An 18,670-nucleotide genomic window follows, 5' to 3' on the forward strand; every position below is an offset into this window, starting at 1 on the left:
CTGCTTTAAAATGCATGGAAATCCAGACCATTTACTCATATTAGAATTCTAACACTATTAGTTGGTCACAGCTTCAGCAATGTGTGAAACAACTTCAGATAAATTTCAATCAGCAAAGCAACAGCTTGAAGTCAAGCTTCAGGTTTTAAGAGATTAGAAGTCTTCCTATATTTGTTTTTTTTTCCTTCACTGTACAATTACTGAGGTTGTGCATGTATAAAGCTGTAAATGAATACTTGGTATAAGTGATCATTTTCTTATTCCCTAAATGTGCTGCAATGACATGGCAAGGACTGAACAAAACAAAAAACAAAATAAAACAAACAAAAAAAAAAAACCAAATTTTTATTTTTTTGTAGTGAGCATTCCCTCTGTGCATTCTGCCCTTTCACAGCAACTTAACAACTGCTTTTCTGAAAAGCCTTTCAGAAGTACTTCTGAAGGTTTATGGAGAAATCAAAGCTATGGCTCTGGAAATTATATATCCTACCAATTCTATATATTTTTTCCTACCACTCTAGGAAGTAAAGAACCCCACCTTTGTATTTGTGGATTCTGAAAGATTCATACATTGCATCTGTTTGGAATAACTTTATCTCATATTCTACCACTTGTAGAATTTATGCAAGAAAAAATTTGTAATATGTGTGGTACATTTTCCAACTTCAGTTACACATGATGTCCCAGCATAAACAAAACCACCTACATTATTCCTGACAGTTCACGAACTAAAAGTTCGTAAAGGTTTCATTAAAGGGTTCATATACTTGAAAACCCTCATTTTATTTTCGTATTCTTGTATGAAATATGGATGAATAGATCACATGGGGACATAGTGCAGTTTAGGAGACAATAAGAGGAAGATTATTAGTGACAGTGGTCACATAGCTAATAGCACTTTGCAGAGGTAAAACACAACTATAATTTAACATACAACTGATGTCGTTACATCTCAGTTCTGACCTTCATTGAGTACTGGTGGCATTTCTTAAAATGCTTAGAACAATTTATTACTCATTTGTTAATGCTAAGTATTAAAGTGCTACTTTAAGTCTGCACATCATATTACATCTTACACATAGCTAATAGAGAAAAAGATGAGGCTCAAGTGAAATTTGTCAACTTTACTAACTTTATTAATCTGGAAATTATCAAGATGTTACATGCAATTGAAGTCAACACAACTTCTTAAACTATTTCTAATCTATTCCACTTGGTAAAGGGCATAAATTAATCCTTTAGAGCTCATCTATATTTAGGGTATCACAGCACTGTTTTAAATAAAAGTTAAAGAGTTAGAAAAAAACAGTTTCTCAACATTGTGCCAGATTTTAGACAGTTTAATTCCATTTCCAGCACCTTTAGTTTATTCCATTTCCAAATTTAAGTTCTTTATTCTATATTGACACAAAATCCTAGCCTGAAAGCTACCATATATGGTTTTGCATAATTTCTTCTACTTTCTTGCGAAACAGAGATAAAATAAATGTGCTTAACACACCAGATTAGCCAATTAGGTCTTGTATATTTTAAGGTACTAGGTTTTAAAATGTCCTTACCTGCATGCTGATACCACTGTAAACACACCAATAGACAAAGTTTCTGTTCAGTACCTCCACCTGAGAATAGTTTACATATATCAGCTGCTCTGATCTCCAGAGTCATCCACTGTCTCAACAGCTTTCTGGCCAGCAGAAGCTTATCTAGGTGAGCACTCTTGGGAGATTTAAAGAACGTCCAATGGTGAGAAACAGTTATAATCAGAACCCACCCCACATACATACACAAGCAACTTTTGTATAGGTTTCAAAAATGTTCTCATTCTTACCATGAAACATTAAGAATGGGACAGAAATAGTTACATTTTGTGTCTCCCATTTTCTCACTAGCTATAGAAACCTGTGGGACAAGATCAGACCTCTGGTTCAGAAACCTACTTGTGCCTGGGTCAGTTTTACTAACACTAAATGTACTTTTCAGTCCCATATGTAAACAGCCCTGCCTCTGATAGTCTTCACAAATTTCTCAGCCCTAGGTTTTTAAGCATGCCTTCTATCGTTTGTTACCTCTGCCATTTCTTTTCTTATTCGAGGAATGTTTATTCCCAATCAGCACCCTGTAAGCTGATTCTCCCATCCATGACCAAGTGTTTAGTGAACTGACTTTTTGCTCTGATCACATAATTTAAGATTAAAAACCTCTCTCTGAACTTTAAAGGTTAAAAAAATCCATTTTCTGATGAATATGCATTAAGTGTATTTTTGGTAAAATGGGTACACAAAAGCAATTCACAAATCAGCAGTGTTCATAAATTAGTTACATAACGTGTTAATCAAGATTTCCTGAAGATTCATAATCTTCATGCAGTCTTCCAGCAAGTTAACAATTTCCTCAATGATGGCCAGAACTGCATATAATTTTTTTATAAGATATTTTAGGAGATAATCGTTTCTTATTTCTGTACATACCCTTATTTATCTACCTGCAACTAAAGTGAAACCTGACACCTGGCAGCTTCTTCAAACAGACATAGTGGAAACTAAGTGGGAGGTCAGCAGAATTGTCAGGAACAAGGAGCGAGACGGCAGTGGGAGATCCTTTTCAGTAGCGATAGCAGACTCCAATGGCACAGCCTGGTGATGTTATGTAAAGTCATCATTAAGCTCCAAAAATTTACAGCAGTGCAGTTTCAAAGAAAAGATTAAGAGGTTACATGACTAAAAAGATAAAAGAATAAAACACTTATTAATACTTCCTTTCTCCTGCCATGGCCCTTGCAACTCAAACATATGGTCCAATACATTGCTGCGTGTTGGGCAGCCTGGTATTGACACTTATGGTAACTGTAAAGTGCCCTCCTGCCGTACTGTTAAGCCCTTTATGACATTTCTTTATCTGCAATTCTTCATTTAATTCTCATTCTTCAAATGAGAATCCACATTTTTAGGGCATGTACAGTGCTGTCTATACATCATTATATATATCGTAAAAATCTGAACATGCACAAGTCCATGGGTCTTGATGAGATCCATCCGTGGGTCCTGAAGGAGCTGGCAAATGAAGTTGCAAAGCTGCTGGCCATCATATTTGAAAAATCATGGCAGTCAGGTGAAGTTCCTGATGACTGGAAAAAGGGAAATATAACCCCCATTATCAAGAAGGGGAAAATGGATGACCCAGGGAACTACAGAGCAGTCAGTCTCACCTCTGTGCCTGGCAAAATCTTGGAGCAGATTCTCCTGGAAGGCATGCTAAGGCACATGAAAATCAACAAGGTGCTTGGTGACAGCCAGCATGGCTTCACTAAGGGGAAATCCTGCCTGACCAATTTGGTGGCCTTCTCTGATGGGGCTACAGAACTGATGGACAGGGGTAGAGCAGTTGATGTCATCTACCTGCACTTGTGCAAAGTATTCAACACTGTCCCACACGACATCCTTGTCTCTAAATTGGAGAGACATCAATTTGAGGGATGGACCACTCGGTAGATAAAGAACTGGCTGGATGGCCGCACGCAAAGAGTTGTGGTCAATGGCTCAGTGTCCAGCTGGAGACCAGTAACGAATGGTGTCCCTTGGGCCTCGGGGATCGGTGTGGGGACCGGTCTTGTTTAACATCTTCATCGCTGACAGGGACAGTGGGATTGAGTGCACCCTCAGCAAGTTTGCTGATGACACCAAGCTGTGTGGTTCTGTTGATACCCTGGAGGGAAGGAATGCCATCCAGAGGGACCTTGACATGCTTGTGAGGTGGGCTGATGCCAACCTCATGAATTTTAACCATGCCAAGTGCAAGGTCCTACACCTGGGTGGGAGCAATGCCAGGCACAGCTACAGGGTGGGCAGAGAAGAGATTCAGAGCAGCCCTGCAGAGAAGGACTTGGGGGTGTTGGTTGATGAGAAAATGAATATGAGCTGGCTTCAGTGTGCGCTTGCAGCCCAGAAAGCCAACTGTATCCGGGGCTGCATCAAAAGGAATGTGACCAGGAGGTCGAAGGAGATGATCCTGCCCCTCTACTCTGCTCCTGTGAGACCTTACCTGGAGTATTGTGCACAGTTCTGGTGCCCTCAACACTAAAAGGACATGGAACTGTTGGAACAAGTCCAGAGAAGGGCCGCGAGGATGATGAGGGGACTGGAGCACCTCCCATATGAAGACAGGCTGAGGAAGTTGGGGCTGTTCAGCCTGGAGAAGAGAAGGCTGTGTGGAGACCTCATAGCAGCCTTCCAGTATCTGAAGGGGGACTATAGGGATGCTGGAGAGGGACTCTTCATTAGAGACTGTAGTGACAGGACAAGGGGTAATGGGTTCAAACTTAAACAGGGGAAGTTTAGCTTGGATATAAGAAGGAAATTCTTTCCTGTTAGGGTGGTGAGGCACTGGAATAGGTTGCCCAGGGAGGTTGTGAATGCTCCATCCCTGGCAGTGTTCAAGGCCAGGTTGGAGGAGGCCTTGGGTGATATGATTTAGCATAAGGTGTCCCTGCCCACGGCAGGGGGGTTGGAACTAGATGATCTTAAGGTCGTTTCCAACCCTAACGATTCTATGATTCTATGAAGTCTGTCAGCCTCAATTTACCTATTTAAAGATATCATTTCCTCAACTCATGAACAAATGTTGACAGAACTTGTACAGTGTGCTGGCTCAGTTCTACAAGTACTATTGCATCTTTGCAATCAGTATTTTTAAATGTGATAAGTCCTAACTGACACCAAGCTTACTAGAGACTAATGAAGTTCTTTGCCTCCACTGAAATCTTTCACTGTTATCACTGCAGTTGTATTGGCACGATGTTTAGAAAGGTGAACAAAACCCCAGCAAACTGTAATAAACGTGTTAAGATAGCAGAGTCTCACATATGTAAAAATATTTATGTTTTCTTAAAATGGGGAGTAATTCTTTCACTCTAATTCTTTAGAAATATTTCTTTCCTGCACTAATTATTATGTGTTACTGATGACATTTTTGAATGGGTCTGGGAAACTGCTTTTATTTGTTTTATACATTCTAGTGACAATAATACTTGCATGAGCCTTATCTTCCCAAAGTGTCTAAATGTGTATATGTTCATAATTAATATGATAATTAATATTTCAGGGCAAAACTCTGCATTCAAGTAGACTCATTTCTCCAGAGTGTATTACGACATACTACTTTAAAGGGGTAATATCATAATAGATTCCCTGTGGTAAGCTGAGATAACTCAAATTCATATCTTTCAGTCTGCATAAAATGTGAACTCTGTAAAGAATATTTAAAATATTAAATTAATTAAACAGAAGAGACTAAACTTAACCTATGGATGCAATGCTGAAATCAATATAACAATAAAGGTCAGAGCTTAGAACAAAATAGTGCGTTTCTAATGGAAAGATATTTTTCCATTTCAGATCTTTCTAAAGACTGAATCTATTTATATGTTTGGTCACAGCTGAAATCCTTCTAAAATTCATTTCAGGAGGTATGAGAGTGTGCTGAAGCTTGTCGCTGATTGTATAATGTTTGGTGAAATTTGATTGGGTAGGATCATTCCTGATTATGTGAGAACAAAGCAGAGTAATTTTAAACAAATGGTCTGGAAATATGATGACCCTAGTTGCATCTCTGATTTGTCATACAATGAAACGAACATGATAACAGCTGGTGCTGTTTCAGTACTTGTGCTTTTGATTTCATCTCTGTTCAATGAGTATGAAAAGAAGTAAAAATTCGATAAGGATCACTTAATTAGAATATGATGACTAAAAGGAGGTTGTCTATTAATATTTTTGGAAAGTCAGAGGTGAAATTCTATTTCTACTTTGTACCACACTTTAAGAATATTTTCAAGAAGAGTTGTTTTGCTTATTCAAATACTCCTACATGAGAATTTAAACAACGACACAATTTTCTTAGCAATTAAACTGTGCAAATAAGATATTATTGTAGGTTTGGGGGCTTTGTTTGTTCATTTTAGGACGGAGTTTATAAATTTTTTTTTTTTTCCCTCCACATTCATATACATAAAGCTATTGCTGTTTGCTTGCTGCAGAGCACCAGGGCTTACTACAAAGGATCCCAGACAAAATGAAGTTGTTTTCAGTTGCCACTGTTGAACTTGCTGGTTTTCAGTTTGTGAAGCTTTTCTTACTGGCTATTTCTGTTTATTTTGCGTACAGTCAGTTAAAAAAAGAAAAGAATTTTCTGTAGCACCCACAGGAAATGAGGTCAAATCACTACTTCATTTTAGCTTAGACAGAAATGAAATTTTTTTTCATTCCATTCCATTTCTGTATATGCTGTAGATTACAGTATGTACAAACAGATGTAGGAGACTGTGGTGATCCACAGTGGTGTCCGCAAGAGTTATGAAATATTACACAACTATTTAAATATAGTAGGAGGATAGGCATAAGTTTGTCATGTCTGGATTATGGTTTTGGTTTATATACCTCCATTTCTAGTAGTAGTCTGTGTGAGTTGCTGAAAACGTAAGCAATTCTGTTACTGTTATATGACATTTTATAGTTTTTCTTTGAAAATCCTCTGTGAACAAGATTTAAAAATAATATTTGTCACGTTTTGCAATGTTTTTAAGGAAAACTTTTATTCATAGAGTACAAGTATTCTGAGAATCAGTATAAATTGCTGTGACTTGTTTTCTGCTGAATCCTTAGATTTCCTTTTATAAGCTGTTGTACTGCATGCTTTCACTTTAAAACTCTTGAAATCCTTTGCCTCAGGTCAACTGTATTTCAAACTTTTTGTTGCTTAATCTTTACCAGAAATAGACCAGGTGAAGATTATTCACTCAAATGAGGACTGAATCTGCTTTCTTCATGCTCATAATCTATCTGGATTCACTTACCCAGATTTTACTAGCAAGCCTTACTGATATAAATGATCACAACAAATAATATCAAGGGAATAAGACTTCATCTTAACTTCTTGTTCTTCCATTGGCCTTAATGATATCATCATTTTCTAGGTTTCTTCTCATTTCTATGGCCAAGTTTGGATTTTGGAAACTATTTCTTCAAAAATTTTCCTTCCTTGCCTCAATAACAGCTCAATATTTTATATTATAAAATAATATAATGAAGAATTATGAAGAGTCTACATACAATTCAGTCAATTGATCTTGATGTTGAACAGCGAAGCAGAACTATCCAAGCTATAGCTGATATGATTTTGTAAAGGCTTACAACAGTGTGTAACACTGGAGAATGTGACAAATCACATTGGGAAGGAATATAACTTATGGGATTCTGTGTAGAGGCCAATAAACTCAGCACATCAGAATTTTATTGTATTTCCCTGCATTTTCTGTTTTGGAAATAGCTATCATGGAGCCAGCCAATTGCTCTGCTGGTACAGACATGCAGCAAATTATCGCAAAATAATTCAAATGGCAGATTAATTTGAGAGGACTCCAAATTGTTTTTGTATAATTTACAGAGAGACTGCACTTCTTGAAAAAGTTAATTGTCATAAAACATATGGTCAGATTCTGTTACAAAAGTCTAGAGTCCAATGATATTATGCTGACTGTGCTTCACTTCTCTAAGCATTTGATTAACTTCAGTATGAACAAAAGGACATAAATGTGGCTTTTTTTTTCATAAGTTTAAAGATGACAACTGTTAATAATATTTCCCATGCAGTCTTAAGGCAGTAAGTGTATTTTCTGAACCCCAGATACTTAGTTTTACAGTAATTGAATAACATGAGTGACAGCTGTAGTCAGTAAAAGAAATGCCATCAGAGACAAGCTCCAACTTTAACAATTAAATTTTTTTATGATGAAGCAAAATTCCCACTGTTGACAATAAATTTGAAGTAGACTGGCAATTATTTAAAATGGTAATGAAATAAATCTTGCTGGCAGATCACTTCTTTTTATTTTCCCAGCTGCAGATTGTGCAAAGTTTAAAAAGTAATGTGGTTTTGCCCGATTCTGTAAGTATAGATTAGTTTCTTCCTAGACTGTTTTAATATAGTAACTGATGTCAAAGATAAGCTTTTACTCAAGAAGATCTTTCAGTTGATACAGCTTTAGTTGAATTTACAGGAACAACTCTCATGTTAAATGTATTTTGTTAAATGTATTTTGCTTCTATTAAATATAATTCCACCGAAGACATGGAAATACACAGCTGGTAATAGTGAGAGTTGATGCAAGTGTTGGTGAGTCCAGTTTTTCTCTCAGTACAATATTTAAAGAAAAAGCATTTTGTTTTGCATCTGGGGGCATTAGAGAATGACAGTTTAGTGTCAACAGGGTAGACATATTTCAGAAAGAATAGTCAGATAGAAACGCAATAATGAAAACATTTCATACTGAAAAGTGTAACTCAGAGGTATTTTTATACAAATAATTAACAAAAAATAATGTGGAGGGTTTGTATAATTTTCTATTGCTTGCCTGCTTTTCTAAATTAATGAAATTAATTTTAAGATGTTACTTAGAAGTTTGATCAGAAGCAAACATGAAGCAACATCAGAATTTAAAATTAATTAGTGATGGGAAGGGGGCATAAGAATGAATTTCAAAAGCTTTTATGTTAACTTCATCTAAATTTAGTTCTATCAGATTTTGAGAGTGAATTTAGGGAAGTACCATTATTTGTCTTACAAAAATTTCCTTAAGCAGCATAACACAGTGATTATTCTATGATTTCATATATGTAGCTAATAGGTGAATTTTATGACCAGTGTCCTCGAATGTCCAGATTGTGGACCAGTTGCTTTCTTCTTTGTGGAAACCTAAACATGCTATGGATGGTAACAAATGTCATGGCACATACATGGACAACTTCCTCAAGATGGAGCCGGGAAGAGATGAGGCATTCCCTGAACCTTTGAATTCAAATGCACTCCTTGATCTCACATGGCCAATAAAAGAGATAGTACAATGCTCAACTCACCTGGAAAATATGACTTCTTTGCATGTTAAAATGTCTACCACAAAGTGGTAATCCCTATATATAGCTTTAATCCCTATATTAATGACACATCCTGGCTCACCATACTGCAAAGGACATGACAGCTAGTAGATTTAAACATTCAGGGAACTGTGACATTAATGAGACAATGAAGTCTGACAAAAATTGTTTAAAAAAGATCTTGCTTATCTAGTTGATTGATTTAATGTAATTTCTGTTGCTTTAAATATTCATAACATAAAATATATTATTTATTTTGGTAATCTCATAAAAGATGGATGCCTACTCTAGCTTCAAAAATTTTCATTGTCTTCTGCAAGTGTAGAATTTCAGAAAGTCTTTGTTATTTTCTTTTTGAATCGCTGGAAATACTTCTTTTTTTCTCATTTTATCAAAATTATAGTTAGACTACCAATATATCATTTACTAAAACACACTTTTGGTGACAACAGCCTTTTAAAAAAGACTTTTAAGAAACTTCTAAATTATTATGTTAACAGAAAATCTTCTCAATAATGTAAAAGTTCTTATTATTTTTAATTTCTTGTTAATTTTTTTTAACTCACACTAGTTTGCGATTCTTCGGTGAAGATATTCTGCAGACGTCATTGCTTCCCCAGTCTTTTTTCTCTTGTCTTTGTAATACATAAATACATGTGCACATAAATACACGTGCACCTAAATAGTGAAGAGATACCAAGGATGAGTATCTTGACAATCAGGTTGTCCAATGTACTATGGGATAGATTACTGAAAAGCTTTTTGGTCAGGGTTTGAAAGTGAAACACCCGTGTCGATGCAAAACTGAAGTCGGGCTTTTTAGGTCTGTGTCTCTATGGACCCACTAGCTCGGGCATAACACCCAGGTGATACAGCTATGTGGTTTACACTTCTTCATATATTTTTCTAGGGCTGCATCTTATGGTATAGATATACCTTGCGCACTTTCTCACACTGAATCTGAGAACTTAGCTTTTAGGGTACAGCTCCCATCTTTTAGCATGCTATTCTTTAGCTTTTTTTTTTTTTTAAATACCAAGAAGCTAAAACACAAACATACTTAAAACACAACAAAAATAACTGTCTCTTTCTTAGTGTTTCTTTTGAAGATTCTTTTAGTCTATGGGAATAATATATTGATTTTAACATTATTAACAGGGGAAAGTGAAATTCAAACTGTAGCGTTTATGCATCAATCACTTCTTGTAGTGAATCTACTTCACTACAGAATTTTAAGACACAAAGTCTACACTTTCTGGAGTGTATTTAAGGAATGTAGAACATAATGGGAGACAGTGATTTGTTGAGGTTTTAGCTAGTTTGTTTTGTTTTTTTTTTGTTTAGGTGCTATTCAAGCTGCTCTGGGCAAAGTTTCATTATCAACAGTGAATAAATAAGTTTCTAGAAGCAAGCGGATACCTAAAGCATTGGAGTGCAAATTTAAAAGGAATGAAATATTATACAGAAGAGAACATTCTTAGCCCCAAATCACTCTAGAATTTGTCTCTGCTAAATTTTTTCTTCAGGCTATAGTATTTCCCTTTTATGGGCACAAAGCTAATACTGAGAAGTAAAAAGAAATCCATAAAAAAAAAAAAAAAACTCATAAAATATCATTCCTTTAAATCTCACAACAGCAACTCTTTTACCAAGAGGAATTTGATCTAGTGTCTTCAATTTAATTCAGAAGATATCTTCCATTTTGGTTTTGTTTCATTACAAACCCTGTCTACTACTAAACAATTCTTGTAAGACATGTCATTTTAGATACGATAAGCAGCTTCCTCTCTCTCAAGATGGTCTTATTTTCCTGTTTATCTCATCTCAAGACTGTCAGTACACTGAGTGGGATTTCTGCATCTATTTCCAGTAGAAGGAATAGTCTGCTTTAATGTTTTCCTTGGGAGTGGGAGATTTAGGAGATATTCGTTAGAAGGGTAATTAGTACAGTATTATACTGTAAAATACTTCTAAAATTATGGCTTGCTTCAGTGTTTTTGCCATCCTCTGTTCAGAACACTAGATTTTTAAAGACAGCTGTCTTGGTTCAAAACATAATAATGAAGAAATGCAACTTCAACCAAAAAAAAAAAAAATTAGAAGTTCATCAAATGTTATTAATATTAGGTTTTTTAATACTGAAAGAAAATTTTACAGAAATGGTCATTATTAATATTGTTATGATTGCAATGTGAAAGTGCCATTTATAACTGGTATAGGTACAGTAAAAATAAAAAAAGTCAGTCACCCTGAGGTGACAGGTTCACAGTTACACCTGGGCATGATCTTTAGTCCCATGATAAATGCGTGCAACTTGAGCTGCTTTGATCTGGGAGATGAATTACCCAGAATTACATCACTAACACTATTGGGCAGCAATCTGCACAAGTTACAGACAAGCAGATGTCATAATCTGTGTTCTAGGTTAACCTGCGGTAACTAATTGTGTTAATTTGACTGATGAAATAATTTCAGTCTATCAAACAAGACAGAAAAAAATTACACTATTTTTCTGCCTTTTTTTTTTCCTGGACTTTTTTTTTGCTTTTGAAAGCAAAGAAACAATAAATAACAGAATTTACCACCTAGGGTTGAAAGGGATCAAAACTGTTGCTTTTTGCCCTTAACAGGTCTTATATGAACTCCTTTTCTGGTAGGTAAAAAACAAGGTGGTTTGTTGGGTTTTTGCTTGTTTGTGTCTTTTGTTTTGTTGTTGTTTGTTGGTTTTTTGGCCTTTTTTCCCTTTCTGACTATGGAAGAATCTCCAGTGTCAACTTGGTAGTTAGTCACTTGAAAACACTAGTTGAACACTTAGGCAGAGAGTATGAGACATAAAAACATAGTTACCTGAAATACGACATGATCTGTAATTTGTGGAATACATTTTTTGGGTTTATTGTGATAAAAAGGGTCTTACTAAGTCAGCTTGTTGTATGGAAAATGGCCCTTCCACGCCACTAACTTATGTTCAGTTTCTTTTTTTTTTTAAGATTAGGGAAATAACTCCCTGCCATAATAAATATACAGCCAGCTTGTACTGTTATCTCGTCATGTCAAATCATTTTAACATTGCCATATTTTATTTTTTCTGTATTTTATTTGAATATTTCACAGTATTTATCAGCAATTTTTAAATGCCTATTCAACCCAAATATAAACAATCCAAAATTAAAAACACTGGCTCTCCAGCTGGCAGTACTATGAATTGTAATGTCACTACCGAACACACTAAACTTTCACACAATTACTGTAGCTCAAAATAGAATCCTGAAGAATCTTCCACTGTAGTCTTCCTCAAATCTGCCTTTTTGTTTTCACTGGAAGTCTTGGTCCACACAACTGTCTACAGTTCTTAATTCAATCTGGCCGTACTGGCCCTATGATTTGAGTCAGAGATAGTTGGGCACAGAGTAGTTTCAAAAAATGATGCTTCCTTATAGTTTATTTTTTAATTTGTTTGAATGATGCGTGTTGTCCCACAATCACCGTGTTAAAGATATTAATTTAAAATAATAAACCAAGTAAGAAACAAACTAAATTTCATAATGGAAAGGAGTTATTCAGATTTTAATACTGATGTCAGTAGATGGTTGGTCGTACAATCAAGCATTTTATCACAGAGAAATTAATCAATCGTTAGTTCTCCTCAAAATACAGTCTTACAAAGAAGAAATATTCCCTATTGTGTGAAATAATATTTCACTGGTCTATTAAAGGGTTGATCCACTTTAAAACCTTACTAATTCAAAGGGTTGATAATTTTTAAATTTCTCTACAGGACATTTATGGCATGTTTCAAAGCCCATGGGAAAAAAATATATATATGTTCGTAAGCTTTGAATTAAGCTTCAGAACTCCTCAATTCTTTGACAGAAAAGACTGGTTTATGAAAGAAACCGAGATTGCAAAGCCAGCTATAGATACTCTGGTTGCCAATAGAATCACTTTCAATGCCAAAACTAAATAGCAGTCAAATGATTTGAGAAGTTCCTGAAGGTAATGTCATGACGCCAATAACCTGACATGAAGAAGCAAGCCAGATTTCAGAAAAATGTGTACTGTAGCAAAGGCTGATAACTACCAGCTGCACTATATGAAAAGATATGAGTCATTAGACTCATCATGAAAAATATTGGCAAATTTTCATCTCTTTAGAAACAGGCTGATATCACAATGCTATCCTCTCAGGTTTGGTTTTAACAGGATGGAAGCATTGCAGAAGAGATAAAAATATTAATCCCAAAACCACTCTAAAATTTGGACTATGAGGAATGTGAAGTCAGCATAGAAATGTAGTGTATAATGTTGACTTGACCAGCAGTGTTGCACTGCTTGCATACAGAAGAGATGAGGGTAGTGGGTTAGTCTTATATTCAAAACTGGTAACTCACACACTTCTTTTGATAACAGAGCATCTGTCCATCCTGTAAGGATCTGATAATAGAGATGTTGCTGAACTAACAGGAATTCCATGCAAGGCTTGTACTTCCATCCTGTTTCCTAATGCCCAGGAGAGTATCTTCTTGAATACCACCTTCCCAAATTTTTTAACGCACTTAGCTTATTGTAGTTGGGAATCATGAAAACAGCAACAGTTCATCTGGTATCATCACCTGGTCAGCAGGTCAAGGGAGTTGGTGCTCCCCGTCTGCTCTCATGAGACCCCACCTGGAGTATCACATTCAGTTTTGGGGTCCCTACTACAAGACAGACATGGACCTGGTACAGCAAGTCCAGAACTAGGCTACAAAAATGATTAGAGGGCTAGAGCACCTCTTTTATGAAGAAAGACTGAGATAGTTGGGGCTATTTGACCTGGAGAAGGCTCCAGTGAAACCTTCCTGTGGCCTTTCCACAGGGGCTTCGAAGAAATATGGGGACAGACTTTTTACCAAAGCCTATAGTGACAGGACAAAGGACAGTGTTTTTAAACTAAAAGAAGGTAGGTTTAAATTGGACATAAGTAATAAATTCTTTACTATAAGGGTGGTGAAGTGCTGGAACAAGTTACTCACAGAAGCTGTGGATGCCCCAAACCTGGAAGTGTTTAAGGTCAGGTTGGATGGTGCTTTGAGCAACCTGGTCTAATGGAAGATGACTCTGCCCGTGGCAAGGGGAGTGGACTAGATGGTTTTTAAATGTCCCTTCCAATCCAAATCTTTCTTATTATATGTTAACCATGCTCAATTTTGTGTGAGAGACTAATTCTGCTGAACACAGCTCCTTTTCACTTTGTCTCCCATGCTTTTCCATAAAAATGGTTCCCCAAGAGGAAATGTGAATGAAGACAATTCTTTTCAAAGCCCTTTCTCTATCTAATTTCATCTATTGCATTTTCTCCTCTTCTGCTTATTGAAAAATTATAGGGAGCTTTGGCTTTATATCTTTCAAACAGGACTTTCTCAGACTTGTTGTCTATAATTTGACAACTAAGTGGGCTTGGTAATGCAGATTCAGTCTTGACAGATGCTTCTTGTGACATGGGAAATGTATTGTCATACAGATCACCACTCTTCAGATCAGAATATCTTCCAGCAGAAAGCAAGGCATTAGAAAGGATGCTGTGTTCCCAGGCTTAATTTTGGCATACATTAAAAGGCATGTCTAGAGCACACAATCTAACCCAGGAGGTGAAAATGCCCTCTGATCCTTCAGTAAAACTGTAGCCATGCCAAATCATTGGCATTTGTCATCTGAGTATGTTTTGGAGAAATGTGAACGCATCTGATGGGAAAGCTTAATTTGTCATATACAGAAACACAAAAATGGTTGAAAAATAACTACAAGGACACCCCATTCTCAATGAGGAAAAAAGATTGTAGGATAAATTTTAACTCAATCTAAAGTTAGGAAATGTCAGAAATAATTCTGAGATTTTAAATGAGCTTTAAAATGCCTTTGATTCTTAACTGACTGAAGGATGTTTCGCAAAGCCATTACCTAGTAGGGAAGGATAGGAAGCAATAGATAAAGCAGCAATTTTCATTGGATTGATTTCCTGCAGAATAGTGAAGCATATCAAAGCAAACTGTTTTAACTCTCTCTACCGACATGCTATCGGTTTGTGTATGGTAGGAACCTGTTATCTTGTTTGGCATGTTCTCCCACATCTCATGTGACTTTATTGGTGTTGACATTAGACAGTAACAGTGAAAGCCTCGCATGGTCACATACCAAGTGAAGAAAGAATGGAATCTGGGCCAACTCCTCTTCAAACATTGTGCATTGATGGTGTTGCATTCTGACACTTCCTTGAAATTTGTAAAAATGAATCCACAGACTTTATGGAACTGCTAAATATGGTGCAGGACTGCCACCTGGACAGGCAGTGGGGGGTCTCAAGCCAAGAACCCACTGCCATTCCCTGAAAAGGACAAAGAGAAGGTAAAAAGTAATGCTTCTGTACCTATAGAGGAGAACTTCATATTCCCTCAAGAGGTATTTTGGTTGTATACTTAAATCAAAAAATAAATAATAATAAAAAAAATCATATAAATGCCCTTTAAGCACAATATGTGTATTTTTTCTATAATTTATTTAGATTTCAGCGCATGTACAGAAGGAAAGCAGACCATGCGCTAATATCCATCATGAACATCTGCATCTCACTGCTGCCAGCAGTATGAAGCTGCCAGCCAAAATAACTTATTAACCAGCTTCAGAACACAAAAAGGCCTCTTGCCTAGTAGATACACCAAAATTTCTTCTAACCTCTGGGCTTCTTCACCACCAAACAGCAGGAACTTGAACAACTGATGCTTCACTGCTATCTCAAATATCCCCAACTCCTGTGCCCTGAAACTGCTTCAGTTTGGCAAAACAGCCAACCTACTTTCGCCCTTTTCTGTCTACCCCTCTAGAAAATAGGCCATCCCTCTGTTCTTTTACTGCTGGATGTCTGGAAAATTACTGGCTACATTTTGCTACATATATCTGTATTACAAATTATTTTATATCTGTTTTCCTATAGTAATACCTTTTTGTTTCCTATATTTGTAGATGCTCTATCTGCCTGGGAAAATAAATTATGCTGTCTCAGAATTTCCTCTCTCTTTTTCTATTTTCTGCTGAATAAATCCTTTAAGAAGATAGATAGAAAATATTTATAAGACAGAAAACTTTCAAAATAAGTTATAAGTGAATATTATTAAAGTAGAAAAATTCCTAATATAAATTGCATATGTCACATCTACACCAAACAAGAAATTCTCAAGAAAAATCTACTGCAGTGAGAGCTGAATAGACAAGTGACACACTAACAAACCACAAAAAATGAAAGTCATGAACACACAGAAATGAAAACACTACCCATGCATATCATGAAAATTTAGAAAGTAAAGTGAACGCAAGTAGGTAACTGAACATCATTTGGAAACAGAGACACTGGTGACGAAAAAAAACAGACCAAAAACAACATGACAAACTTTTAAACCTATGCTTTACTGATTCAAATTATGCGCTGAAGCACAAGAGCCACGATAGCCAAAATTATATGAACTGTAAATAGATATCACTGGGGTTCACCTAGGCTGTCAACTGTCCTGAACATCAATGGGCATTTGCAAATAATCTGTAAATCCAATTATTTCCACATTAAAAAAAAACCAAACCCTAACAAATTAATAGAATATGTGGGTAAACACATAAAGATTTTAAGAGCAAAATTACATCAAGTCAACAAAATGTGTTCTGAGTCATTTTGCCACTGTAGATCTTGCCTTTTATCTTACACTAAATTTCTGACTGGTCTGTTTTGTCATATCTAAATTGAAAATGTTTTTTCTTTAGGACCCCAACTGCCAGTAGTGGGACCATGGGCGTGAAGAGCCAGGGAGGCAGCAGGTGGGGAACTCTGAGCTCCTTCCTTTTAGAGAAGGGGAAGGTGTGGGAGGATGTCTTCTCCACAGGTTGGCCCTCTGAGAGGTTTCCCCTCTTGTAATCCCCCCTATTATTAATAATTCTCATTACATGTGGAGGTCATGGCATAGCTGAAAGCACATAACAGATTGGTTTCATGATCAATAATTCTACCATATTAATAATTCTATCATAAGCCATTATCATTAAGTACAATGAAAGAGAACCTCAGCCCAGGCTCCAAAGCGATAAACACTAAAACAGCAAATGCTGACTGCAAGTAAGGTGTGACATAACAAAACTCTAAGACCAAGCACAACAACTCTGAGAGCAAATAAATCAACTTTGTAATGAGTGACTGTTAATCCAAAACAGTGAGTGCTTTGTCGTGGTTTAAACCGAGTCAGCCATAAATCAGCCACGCAGTCTCTCTCTCACTCCCCTGCTTCTTTCCCTCCCCCAGCTCCTGGAGAGATGGGGAGGAGAATCTAAAAGAATGTAACTCCCACGGGTTGAAAGAACAGTTTAGTAACTAAGGTATAACACAAATCACTACTGCTACCACCAATAATAATAATGATAAAGGAAATAAAAAGGGAAGAGAATACAATGCCTCACCACCCGCTGACCGATACCTTGCCCCCCAGCAGTGAACTAGCCCTTCTAGGTAACTGTCCCCAGTTCTACATCTTGGGCATGACGTGCTCTGGTGTGGAATACCTCTTTGGTTAATTTGGGTCAGGTGTCCTGTCTCTACTTCCCCTCCTCCCTGGCAGAGCATGAGACTCACAAAGTCCTTGGTCAGACTAAACATTTGAGCAGTAACTAAAAACATCGGTGTTATCAGTGCTGTTCCCAGGCTGAACATGAAAAACACAGCCCTGCACCAGCTACTAAGGAGAAAAAATGACTGCTACTGCTGAACCCAGAACAGTGCTTATAACAAATTAGTTTTGTCACCCTCTGATCAGATCCATCATTATCTCAACCCTTCAAGCCCCACATTGGACACCACAAAAGACTGTCATGATCTAAGCCCAGCCGGTAACTCAGAACCACACAGCTGCTCACTCACAGTCTGCCTTCCTCTCTCACTGGGTGGGATGGGCAGGAGTATCAAAAGAATGTAAACCCCACAGGCTGAGTTTAGAACAGTCCAGTAACTAAAGTATTATATAAAACTACCACTACTACTAATAATAATGATAAGGGAAATAACAAGGGGAGAGAATATAAAACAAAAAGGGGAAAGGGAAAAAAACAATAAACACAAGTGATGCACAAGACAATTGCTCACCGCCTGCTGACCAATACCCAGACTCACCTGAACAGCAATTGGTCCCTTCTGGGTAACTCCACCCAGTTTATACATTAGGCATGATGTGCTGTGGTTTGGAATACCTCTTTGGCCAGTTTGGGTCAGGAGTCCTGTCTCTGCTCCCTCCTGGCTTCTTGTAACCCTTTCTCACTGCCAGAGCATGAGAGACTGAAAAGTCCTTGATCAGGGTAAGTGCTACTGAGCAACAACTAAAACATCAGTATATTATTAGCACTGTTCTCAGACTACAGCGAAAACAGCACTGCACCAGCTACTAGCAAGGAGAAAAATACAGCCAAAAGCAGGGCACCCTGTAAAGCAAGATTTCAATGTGCTAACAGATTAAATACAGGTTTTGCTATCAGTTCTTTCTCCTGAAAATCAAAGTGAATTTCAACAAGTATTCAAGTTTTGACTGTTTGTCATAGCTGCCATTTATTCCCCCAGATTGGTCTTCATCCTTTTCACCTTTCATAGTCCCTCATAGAAACATTTCAATCTCCCTTTTTTAATTTTCTCTCCCACAGCTCATTAGTGCATTTCACATCTGTTTACAGCTAAAAAGAAAAAA

The sequence above is a fragment of the Pezoporus wallicus genome, unplaced genomic scaffold (assembly GCF_028554395.1).
Source record: "Pezoporus wallicus isolate ANWC-B61680 ecotype Strahan unplaced genomic scaffold, APGP_CSIRO_Pwel_v1 contig_227, whole genome shotgun sequence".
NCBI lineage: Eukaryota > Metazoa > Chordata > Aves > Psittaciformes > Psittacidae > Pezoporus > Pezoporus wallicus.